A 12,590-nucleotide genomic window follows, 5' to 3' on the forward strand; every position below is an offset into this window, starting at 1 on the left:
CACCAAATCAAGATAAGAAACGGGGACATTCCTAAAACGGCTTTTGTCACTCGTTATGGTCAGTACGAGTACACCGTCATGTCTTTTGGTCTAACGAACGCTCCAGCTACATTCTCCCACTTGATGAACTCGATCTTCATGGAGTACTTAGATAAGTTCGTCGTGGTTTACCTCGATGATATTCTTATTTACTCGAAGAACGAGGAAGAGCATGCCGAACATCTTAGACTTGTGTTAGAGAAACTCAGAGGGCACCGCCTTTATGCCAAGTTCTCCAAGTGCGAATTTTGGTTGCCAGAAGTGACCTACCTAGGCCACGTGATCTCTGGTAAGGGCGTTGATGTCAATCCCGAGAGAGTTCAGGCCGTTCTTGATTGGACTCCACCTGAAACAGTGAAACAAGTTAGGAGTTTCCTTGGTCTAGCTAGTTATTATCGCCGCTTCATTGAGAATTTTTCCAAAGTGGCCAAACCTCTCACGGAACTTCTCAAGAAAGATAAAAAGTTTGAGTGGTCCCCACAGTGTGAGTATAGTTTTCAGGAACTGAAAAGACGCCTGACTTCTGCTCCCATACTTGTGCCACCGGATTTCACTAAAGACTTTGTTATCTACTGCGACGCCTCACGACAGGGACTAGGTTGCATTCTTATGCAGGATCGCCATGTGAATGCCTATGCATCTCGACAGTTGCATCGACATGAGGAGAATTATCCTACACATGATCTAGAGCTTGCAGCCGTGGTCTATGCACTTAAGACATGGCGACATTACCTTCTTGGTAAACGTTGCGTGATTTACACCGACCACTAGAGTCTCAAGTATATCTTCACCCAACCTGATTTAAACCTTAGGCAAAGACGTTGGTTGGAGTTGATATCAGATTATGACTTAGGGATTACCTACACCCCAGGCAAGGGAAATGTCATGGCTGATGCGCTAAGTCGTAAGTCCTATTGCAACAATCTTATGTTGCAGCAGGGCCAACCACTTCTTCATGAGGAATTCTGTAAGCTTAACCTTCACACGGGTATTGCTGGTAGTTTCTCATTAGATGATCGAGGTGTTGTTTTCTTCGGAAACCGCCTGGTGGTCCCCAAGAAGGAGCAGCTTCGACAACTGATCCTTAAGGAGGCTCATGAATCTCCTCTCACGATTCATCCCGGTAGTACTAAGATGTATCAGGACCTATGCCAGAGGTTCTGGTGGACTAGGATGAAGAGAGAAATCGCTGAGTTCATTGCTAACTGTGACGTTTGTCGTCGCGTTAAGGCAGAACATCAGAGACCTGCTGGCACCCTTCAGCCTTTAGCTATTCCTGAGTGGAAATGGGATAAAGTTGGTATGGACTTCATCACCGGCTTTCCCAAGACCAAGAGAGGGAATAATGCTATCTTCATAGTCATTGATCGTCTTTCCAAAGTGGCTCACTTCCTACCTGTTCGGGAGAGTATCACCGCTAGTCAGCTCGATGACTTATATATTTCTCGAATAGTTTCACTTCATGGTGTTCCACTAGAGATCAATTCAGACCGTGGTAGTCTTTTCACTTCTCATTTCTGGGAGAGTTTCCAAACTGCCATGGGCACCCATCTTTCTTTCAGTACCGCTTTCCACCCTCAGTCGAGTGGTCAGGTGGAAGGGCCAACCAAATTCTCGAAGACATGCTCAGAGCTTGCGTTATCTCATTTGGTATGGATTGGGAGAAGTGTCTTCCTTACGCCGAGTTTGCTTATAACAATAGCTACCAATCCAGTCTCAAGAAAGCTCCTTTCGAGATTCTCTATGGACGAAGATGTCGAACACCTTTGAACTGGTCAGAAACCGGGGAAAGACAATTCTTTGGACCGGATATGATTCAGGAAGCAGAAGAGCAAGTTCACATTATTCGTGAGAATTTGAAAACAACCCAATCTCGTTAAAAGAGCCAGTATGACCGTCGTCGTAAGGAAGTGGCTTATGAAGTTGGCGACAAGGCTTACCTTCGGGTTACCCCTTTGAAGGGTACCCATCATTTCGGTATCAAGGGCAAGTTGGCTCCTCGTTACATTGGTCCTTTTCGCATTCTCACTAAACGAGGAGAGGTTGCCTACCAGTTGGAACTACCCCCACATCTTTCTCGAGTACATGATGTCTTCCACGTCTCTCAACTCAGGCGTTGCTTCGCGGATCCCATCCATGGAGTGGACCACGAAACGCTTTATCTCCAAGATAACCTCACATATCGAGAGTACCCTATTCGCATTCTTGATCTAGCAGAGCGTGTTACCCGACGTCAGAACATCAAGTTTCTCAAGGTTCAGTGGTCTCATCATTCCGAGAGAGAAGCTACTTGGGAGCGAGAAGATCATCTTCGACTGGAGTACCCCACCTTCTTTCCATCGACCCCTGAACCTCAGGACGAGATTCTTTCAAGTGGGGGCGAGTTGTCACATCCCTAGTTCTGGTATGACCTAGGCTAGCCTTCATGTGTGCATCATGTTTATATTTCAGTTAAATTTGAAATGGGGATTTGTGAAACCCTCAGAAATCATTTTTGGAAATGACCCAAATAAAAATTGCTCCAAAAAGGTCCAAGAAAATGTTCATGTTGCTCTATGAAAATATTGGTCAGAGGTAAATCTCAAACCAATATTTTTAGGAGCTCATAAATATTTATCTTGGCCATTTGGAATTAATGCAATAATTATTTGCATTGGATATATATATATATATATATATATATATATATGTTATATATTTTATATATGTCCAAAAATTCTGAGTTTTGGTGGGGGGCTTTGGATTAATCCCTTAGGTCCCTGCAAAAATTGATAGAAGTAAATAAAATGATTTAGTATTTTACTAAATCAGAACAAATGTCAGAAAAATAGAAAAGAAACAAAAATGGAAAAACTTACATATGCTCACCTGAGCCCTGGCACTGTGCGGCCCAGCTGGCCATGCCAGTCGTCCTCCACCTCCCGTCAGGAGGACAGGGACGTGTGCCCGCGGCGCGCACGCACGCGTCCGGCCACCTCCTGCCTGCCTGTCCTCCCCCTCGTCGCTCTGGATGCCCCGCGCGACGCCACGCGCCGCCCCGCACCTCTCCCTCTCTCTCTGTGGCCTCCCCTCCTCTCCCTCGCTCTCTCTCACCACGCCCGAGCGCTGCCGTCGCCGCCGCACGCTGTTGCCGCACCCACCGCCGCAGCCTCGCCTCCCCGACATGTCCAACAGCTCCGCGCCGTCGTCCTCGTCCTCTCCGTCAAGCCACGCGTCGCCGGACGCCCCGTGGAGCCGTCACCGCCGTCGTCTTCATCATCGACCGCCGGAGATCGCCACCGACATCCCGTCGCCTCCAAGCCGTCCCCGAGCGCGCTGAGATCACCGAAGGCCTCGCCGTGAGCTCCTCTACCGAACCCCTCTTCTCCCCCTCGTTTTTGCGCGCTCCAGCTCAGTTCCCCGCCATGGCCGTAGCTCCTCGCCGCCGATCATGTCGCCACGGTGGCCAGAGCCCGAGCCAGCCGCTCCCGCGCGCGTCACCGTGCTCCTGGTGACGCCAGGAGGCCGTAGAGGCCCTCCACAGCCCCTGTCGTGCACCGCAGCGCTGCGCCCACGCGCCACCGAACTCCGCCCGCCACCCTGAACTCTGCTCCGGCGAGCTTCGACCATCCCACGGCCTCCGGCGTGTCCCACTGGATGCGCGCGAGCCTGGGCTTCGCGTAGGTGGTCTCCGCCGCCTAAATGGTCGCCGGAGCGACGATCCCGAGCCCTCCGCCGCGTTCGGCCTCGCCGGCGGCTAAACGCCAGTGAATCAACGGGTTTGACCCCCCCCCCACAAGTTGACCCAGATTTGACCCGTGTGGGCCAATGACAGGTGGGGCCCGGCCCTGACTAATTTTTAGTTAGGGTGATTAATTAACCTCTGTTAATTAACTATGACACAGACGTGTGGACCCCGCGCGTCAGGTTTGACCTGGTCAGCCTCGGTTGACTCGCTGACGTCATGCCACTGTCATGCTGACGCAATTAATCATTTTCTGGTTTAAAATAAATCAAGAAAATCCCGAAAATGATTTAAACTTCTAAAATTCACAGAAATTCAACCGTAGCTCAGATTGGAATACTTTATATATGAAAAATTATCAGAAAAATGCAATATATCCATCTGTACAATTTTCATGCATGAAAAACCAAGTTATACCTGCTGTATATGTGAAAACACATTCATGGCATTTTAAGAGACTTAATGTAGAGTTGCATTTGAACCTTTGGTTCAAATGGACCTCTTCCAAATAGAATGCTTGATGCTTTAGCACAAACAACATCACATATTCATGCTATGTTCATACATCATATTGTTGCATATGCTTGTGTATTGATTGCCGACATCTTTCCTTCTCGATAGGTCTTGCTCCGGAGAGTGTTCCAGAGTACCTGTCTGAGAAGCAGTGCCCCTCTGTTGATCTATCAGGCAAGCAAACCCCCCTTGTTCATTTTGATACAATCCCACTCTCTCGCTCCTGCTCTCTTTTATTGCATTAGGACAACATCGATTCAACTGGTACTTTATGCTGCGGTAGTTGAACCCATTCCTCTGCATGACCTGTCATTGCCACAGTAAATAGTTGAAATCCACTAGCATGTGTAGGAGTTGATTGAGCCATGTTGTGTTCCTACCATGCCATGCCTGCTATTTCTTAGAGTTTGTCAGGTCTGGTTCATTGGGAATGAATTGGAGTGTTACGATATGTTCTGGTGCTGAGAGTTAAGCGTGTCTCACTGGAACCGTCCTTAAGCACTGAGTTCTGTGTATGTTGTCCAATGAATAGATACTACCACACATTGGGTTCTGGTAACTCGACCCCTCTCGACTTATTAACCGACTTGGTCTCTGTCCAGGAGTCGCAAATAGTTTCTGGTGTTTGTAGGTAGTGTTAGTAGTCTACCAAGTGGCACCCGGCCAGGTGGGCTTGGGACAGACTAGGCACAAGTGGCACGGTGTACCAAGCGTAGATCCATCCAGCGAGCTGGGCTTGGGAACCTTGCACACATCGTTTGGGGCCATGAGTGAAACCCCGGGCAGATCTCCTTGCGGATGGAACCCGAATAGGCGATGAACCTGGACTAGAATCTTGTGTGGTTAGTTAGGTCGTGGCCGACACCCTCGCCAGGCTTCCGCTTGAAGGTTGCCGAGATACATGACATGTACATGGCGGTAAGTGGTGAGAGCGTGTGTGAAGAAGTACACCCCTGCAGGGTTAACATGATCTATTCAAATAGCCGGGTCCGCGGTTATGGACTTCTTGGATGCTTACGTGGTACATAGACAACTTGAAGTGGATACTCTAAAATGCTTAAGATAAGTGTGAGTGCTATGGATGGCTTCTCATAGTGCGACGGGAATGAATCCATAGTGGTGTATTGAGGTGGTGATTAGTGGACTCGTGTGCGCCACCTCAAAAGAGTTACTAGCAGTCGTAGTTCAAGATAGCCACCGAGTCAAAGCTGGCTTGCTGCAACTAAACCCCACACTGCCTTCTTGATACTAATGCATGTATGATAGGATCTGATGTAAATCTTGCTGAGTACCTTTGTACTCACGTTGCTTTATTTATGTTTTTGCAGATGAGACTTCTGTCTTAGTAGTAGTTCTGCATGGACTTCGACGACTAGCTTGTTACCTCAGCTACGATCTTGTACCCTTGGGAGGGTCTTGTAGATAGTCAGGCTTCTCAGCGTTTTTCTTTTGTAGTTGTCTGTACTCAGACATGTAATGCTTCCGCTTGTTGCTTGTATGCTCTGAATGATGGGTCATGTGACCCCTGCTTGTATTTAATGCTATGTGGCTCTTCTGGGCCTTTATCTATATGAGTTTGCGTTATGTTGGGATGCCATGTTGTACAGCACATACTTGCATGTTATGCGTACGTGTAACGTGTATTGCTATGTGTGGGATCCGACAACCTAGTTGTCTATCCTTGGTGGCCTCTCTTATGGGGAAATGTAGTCTAGTGCTTCCACCGAGCCATGGTAGTCCGCTATAGCCCGGTTTACCGGAGTCCTGCTAGCCCAGCACTACTGCTCCGGAACACTTAGACTGGCCGGCATATGATTCACTTCGTTCCTGTGTCTGTCCCTTCGGGGAAATGTCACGCGGTGACATCCGGAGTCCTGCCTAGCCCGCTACAGCCCGGGTTCCCAGAGTCCTGTTAGCCCAGTTGCTACAGCCCGGATTCGCACGCTGCTGACTGAGATGCTCGATGTTGTTTCATGTATGCCTATCAAGTTAGTGCCACTTTGGGTTCACGACTAGTCATGTCGGCCCGGGTTCTCTGCCATATGGATGCTAGCGACACTATCATATACGTGAGCCAAAAGGCGCAAACGGTCCCGGGCCATGGTAAGGCGACACCGTGGGAATACCGTGCGTGAGGCCGCAAAGTGATATGACGTGTTACCAGCTATATCGGTGTGACTTAGAAACGTGGTCCTGACAAAAGCTCTGATACCACTTGTAGGATCGAAAGTATGTATAGAGGGGGGTGATTAGACAACTTGACCAAATAAAAATCTAGCCTTTTCCCAGTTTTAAATCATGGCAGATTTTAGCAAGATAACACAAGCCAAGCAATCAACCTACACATGCAAGTCTAAGAGTATAGCAGCGGAATGTAAAACATTGCACATGAAGGTAGAGGGAGGAGTCTGGAGGGAGCAAACGCAATGTAGACGCGGAGATTTTTTTCCGTGGTTCTAATAGGTGGTGCTATCGTACATCCGCGTTGATGGAGACTTCAACCCACGAAGGGTAACGGCTGCGCGAGTCCACGGAGGGCTCCACCCACAAAGGGTCCACAAACAAGCAACCTTGTCTATTCCACCATGGCCATCGCCCACGAAGGACTTGCCTCACTAGCTTAGATCTTCACGAAGTAGGCGATTTCCTTGCCCGTACAAACTCCTTGGTTCAACTCCACAATCTTGTCGGAGGCTCCCAAGTGACACCTAACCAATCTAGGAGATACCACTCTCCAAAAAGTAATAGATGGTGTGTTGATGATGAACTCCTTGCTCTTGTGCTTCGAATGATAGTCTCCCCAACACTCAACTCTCTCTCACAGATTTGGATTTGTTGGAAAGAAGATTTGAATGGAAAGCAACTTGGGGAAGGCTAGAGATCAAGATTCTTGTGGTTGGATTGGAATATCTTGGTCTCAACACATGAGTAGGTGGTTCTCTCTCAGAAAATGAATGCTGGAAGTGTAGGCACGTTCTGATGGCTTTCTCCATGAATGAAGAGTGGGTGGAGGGGTATATATAGCCTCCACACAAAATCTAACCGTTACACACAATTTACCAAACTCGGTGAGACCCAATCATGAAACTCGGTCAGACCGATTTAGTTCAAAATGTGAACGTTAGGCCTTTCGATGGGACTGACATCTCAACTCGGTGGGACCGATTTCATTAGGGTTAGGGCATAACTAATCTCGGTGAGACCGATCACATAAACTCGGTAAGACCGATTTTCTGCAATAGGCACATAGAGAGTTGTTCAGGCAAACTCTATGGGAATGAATCGCTCATTTCGGTGAGACCAAAACGTTACGAAAAGGAAACATAGAGTTTGCATTGCGAACTCGGTGGGACCGACCGCTCATCGCCGTTAGACAAAAACGTTACAAAGGGAAATAGAGAGTTTGCAATCCCATCTCTGTGAGACGGAGATCCCTATCGGTGAGACCGAACTGATTATGTTTTCTGGCTATGGCTATGTCAAATGAACTCGGTGGCGCCGGATAGATCAAATCGGTGCGGCCGAGTTTGACTTTTGATTTGGGATATATGTGGAAATGAGAAAGTGGTTGAGGGCTTTTGGAGCATATCACTAAGCATTTTGAGCAAGCAAGCCATTAAGCAACACCTCATCCCCTTTTAATAGTATTGGATTTTCCTATGGACTCAATGTGATCTTGGATCACTAAAATGAAAATGTAGAGTCTTGAGCTTTTGAGCTTTTGCCAATCTTCTGTCCTTAGCATCTTGAGGGGTCCACATTTCTAGTCAATGCCATGCCAATCATTGAACTTTCTAAAATGATCATCTTGAAAGAGCATTAGTTCAATGAGCTATATGTTGTTAGGAATTACCAAAACCACCTAGGGATAGTTGCACTTTCACCTTATTAATTCTTTCATGAATTGCCTCATTTAGCAATGCTATGTTTGTAAATCTCCAATAAAAGTTTCTACTTATACTCTTCCTTATGAGATGCCATTACTTACCATAATATTAGCATATGATCTTTTCATTTATTCCCTTTCTTTTTATTGAACATGAAACTAAAGAAAACAAAACTCAAACTAAAATTTATTACATATCTTGCACAAGATTACAAGGATAAATCACTAAGCAAACATTCAAAAATAAAGGACTGGACTAAACTTTTATTCAACTAATGCAAAAGATAGCTATGGATCGAACTAAGATAAGTAAAGGCAAAAGATAGTGGAGGTGATACGATATCGGGGCGCCTCCCCCAGGCTCGGCACAAGCCAAGGGGAGTGCCCATACCCGATACTCAAGTTTCCTTTGGTGATGAAGAAGGAGGTGGTGGTGATGAAGTAGTAGCAATCCTATCCTCGAGTTTCCATGGCAAGGGCTCACCATCATAAGAGGAGGAGTGAGTCTTGCCGGTCCTGCAGCTGGCAGCCAAACTCATACCTTTAAACCTTGCCTCATATTGAAAGACCTGGTTTTCGAGATCGTAGATCTAGCTTTGGAGAAAGTTGATTTGCTCGTTGAAGGTGAACACAATGTACTTCTTGGGCTTCCCATCGACCTTGAGATCACGAGTGTAGTCCGTGATCATGAGGTGATTGGCATTGGGTCCACATTCCACCATCCCCTTGCACCGGAAGCCCTCTTGCTCCATAGCTTCAAGCTTGGCCTCCACGGTTCCCGTCCCTTTGGGACCTTGCACATCGCGGATGTGAAGCACCCCCTCACGCATCTCGATAGCTAGAGGGTGATGCATCACCTCCTGCAAATATGGGTTGATGATGTTCTAGAAGAACTTGTCCTTGGAGTAGCTCGAAGCGGCCATGGTGAATTAGATCTGTCAGGAAACAGCAAGGAAAAGAAAATAGAAGATTTCTCCATGATACGATGGTCAATTGGTTCGGGGGGTATATAAAGATTTTTATCTTGGGAAACAAGAAAACGGAAGAAAAACGGAGTCCGGTAGGTACCCAAGGTGGGCACAACCCACCTGGGCGCGCCCTGGTGTCTTCTGCCCACCAGGGGTTCCTTCCTGGTTATTTCTTATTTTCCTAATTTTTGATATATTCCAAAACTGACAAAAAATATTTTGCAGATTTTTCGGAGTCCGTGTACTTACCGTATCACGTACCTCCTCTTTTTTCATGATTCTGGAGTGTTTCGGAAGCTTTCCTTTATGTGTTCTTCCGGTGTCATAGTTTGTATAATACTGCTTTCAAAATTAATGGGCGTACCTGAGATATAATGTTTTATTCTTTGCCCATTGACAAACTTCGGGTTAGTACCTTCGACATTATTTATTTTGATGGCTCCAGATCGATAAACCTGCTCGATAACATAGCGTCCTTCCCATTTGGAGAGGAGTTTCCTGCAAAGAATCTAAAACAAGAGTTGTATAAAAGAACATATTCTCCAAATTTGAACTCACGCTTTTGGATTCTTTTAGCATGCCATCTTTTTACTTTTTCCTTAAATAACTTGGCATTTTCATAAGCTTGGGTTCTCCATCATCTAATGAGCTGATATCAAATAACCTCTTTTCACCGGCAAGTTTGAAAACATAGCTGAGTTCTTTAATTGCCCTTTATGTTCTAACTCAAGAGGAAAATGACAAGCTTTTCCATAAACCATTTTATAAGGAGACATACCCATAGGATTTTTATATGCGGTCCTATAAGCCCAAAGTGCATCATCTAATTTCTTAGACCAATTCTTTCGGGACCTATTGACAGTTTTTCGTAAAATTACTTTTATTTCTCTATTGCTAAGTTCAACTTGACCACTAGACTGAGGATGATAGGGTGATGCAATTCTATGGTTAACATCATACTTAGCAAGCATTTTACGGAAAGCACCATGAATAAAGTGTGAACCACCATCAGTCATTAAATATCTAGGGACTCCAAACCTTGGGAAAATAACTTCCTTAAGCATTTTAATAGAGGTGTTGTGATCAACAATAGTTGTTGGAATAGCTTCTACCCACTTAGTAACATAATCAACAACAACCAAAATATGTGTATACCCATTAGAGGAAGGAAAAGGTCCCATGTAATCAAAACCCCAAACATCAAATGGTTGAACAACAAGTGAATAATTTATAGGCATTTCCTGACGCTTACCAATATTACCAATTCTTTGACATTCATCACAAGACAAAACAAACTTACGAGCATCCTTGAAGAGAGTAGGCCAATAAAAACCAGATTGCAATACCTTGTGAGCAGTTCTGTCTCTTGCATGATGCCCTCCATAAGCTTCAGAGTGACATTTCCATAGGATTTGTCCCTGTTCATGCTCAGGTACACAACGTCTAATAATACCAACTACTTCTTCTTTATAAAGATGTGGGTCATCCCAAAATTAATGTCTTAAATCATAGAAGAATTTTTTCTTTTGTTGGTATGTGCAGCTAGGTGGTATATATTTAGCAACAATGTAATTAGCATAGTCAGCATACTAAGGAGTGTTATGAGAAACATTTATTGCAGCTAATTGTTCATTAGGAAAACTATCATTAATAGGTTGTGGGTCATCAAGAATATTTTCTAACCTAGACAATTTATCAGCTATGGGGTTCTCAGCTCCCTTTCTATCAGTGATACGCAAGTCAAATTCTTGTAGCAAGAGAACCCACCTAATGAGTCTAGGTTTAGCATCTTTCGTTTCCACAAGATATTTTATAGTAGCATGATTGGTGTGAACAATCACTTTGGAATCAACAATGTAAGATCTAAATTTATCACAAGCAAACACAACTGCTAAGAATTCTTTTTCAGTAGTAGCATAATTGCGTTGGGCACTGTCTAGAGTTTTACTAGCATAATGAATAACATTTAATTTCTTATCAACTCTTTGTCCTAGAACAGCACCAACAGCATAATCACTAGCATCACACATAATTTCAAAAGGCAAGTTCCAATCAGGTGGTTGAATAACAGGTGCAGAAATTAAGGCTTTCTTAAGTGTTTCAAAGGCTTCTACACAATCATCATCAAAAACAAATGGAACATCCTTTTGTAAAAGATTTGTAAGAGGCCTAGAAATTTTAGAGAAGTCTTTAATAAATCTCCTATAGAAACCAGCATGACCGAGGAAACTACGAATACCTTTGACATCTTTAGGACATGGCATTTTTAATTGCGTCAACTTTAGCTTTATCCACCTCAATACCTCGTTCAGAAATTTTATGTCCCAAGACAATACCTTCATTAACCATAAGGTGACACTTCTCCCAATTCAAGACAAGATTAGTTTGTTCGCATCTCTGCAAAACTCGATCAAGGTTGCTTAAGCAATCATCAAAAGAAGTTCCGTAAATGGAAAAATCATCCATGAAAACCTCTACAATCTTCTCACAAAAGTCAGAGAATATAGCAGTCATACATCTTTGAAAGGTAGCAGGTACATTGCATAACCTAGAAGGCATACGTCTATAAGCATAAGTTCCAAAACGACAAGTAAAGGTTGTTTTCTCTTGATCAGCTTGTGAAACAGGTATTTGAGAAAAACCAGAATATCCATCAAGGAAACAAAAGTGTCTGTGCATTGACAATCTTTCTAGCATTTGATCAATAAAAGGTAGAGGGTAATGATCTTTTCTAGTAGCTTTATTTAATTTTCTAAAATCAATTACCATTCTATAACTAGTGACAATTCTTTGTGGAATAAGTTCATTTTTATCATTAGGAACAACAGTAATAGCTCCCATCTTAGGGACACAATGAAAAGGACATACCCATCTACTATCAGCTATATGATAGATTATACCTACTTCCAGAAGCTTCAATATTTCAGTTCTTACCACTTCTTTCATTTTGGGATTTAAACGTCGTTGGTGATCAACAACGGGTTTAGCATCAGGTTCCATATTAATTTTGTGCTGACAGAGAGTGGGACTAATGCCCTTTTAAATCATCAAGAGTATATCCAATAGCAGCTTGGTGCTTCTTCAGAACCTTCAATAATCTTTCTTGTTCATGTTCTAGTAGCTGATTGACCCGCTGCCCCAACCAGCGACGGCCCGGTTTCCCGCCTCCACCGCTTGCCACCCCAGGCGCATGAAGGACGCGTGGCGGACGTGCAGAACCGAGGGGACGGGTGACGCGACCTCTCCCAACCCCATGATCGTGGGGTGTGGACGCCTTGAAGACCGCAACCCGGCCCCATTTAGTAAATGAGCCGCGCCTCCACGCCTCCCTCTTTTTACGGGGAAGGCGCGAGCCGCCGCTTTACTGCGATGTGACACATGCGTGTGGAAACCGCCCCACACATGCCGCCCATGTCACACGCACCCCTCCACGCCGCGCCGCACGCGGGTCATGGGAAGC

Source organism: Triticum aestivum, chromosome 4D (genome assembly GCF_018294505.1).
Source record: "Triticum aestivum cultivar Chinese Spring chromosome 4D, IWGSC CS RefSeq v2.1, whole genome shotgun sequence".
Taxonomy (NCBI): Eukaryota; Viridiplantae; Streptophyta; class Magnoliopsida; order Poales; family Poaceae; genus Triticum; species Triticum aestivum.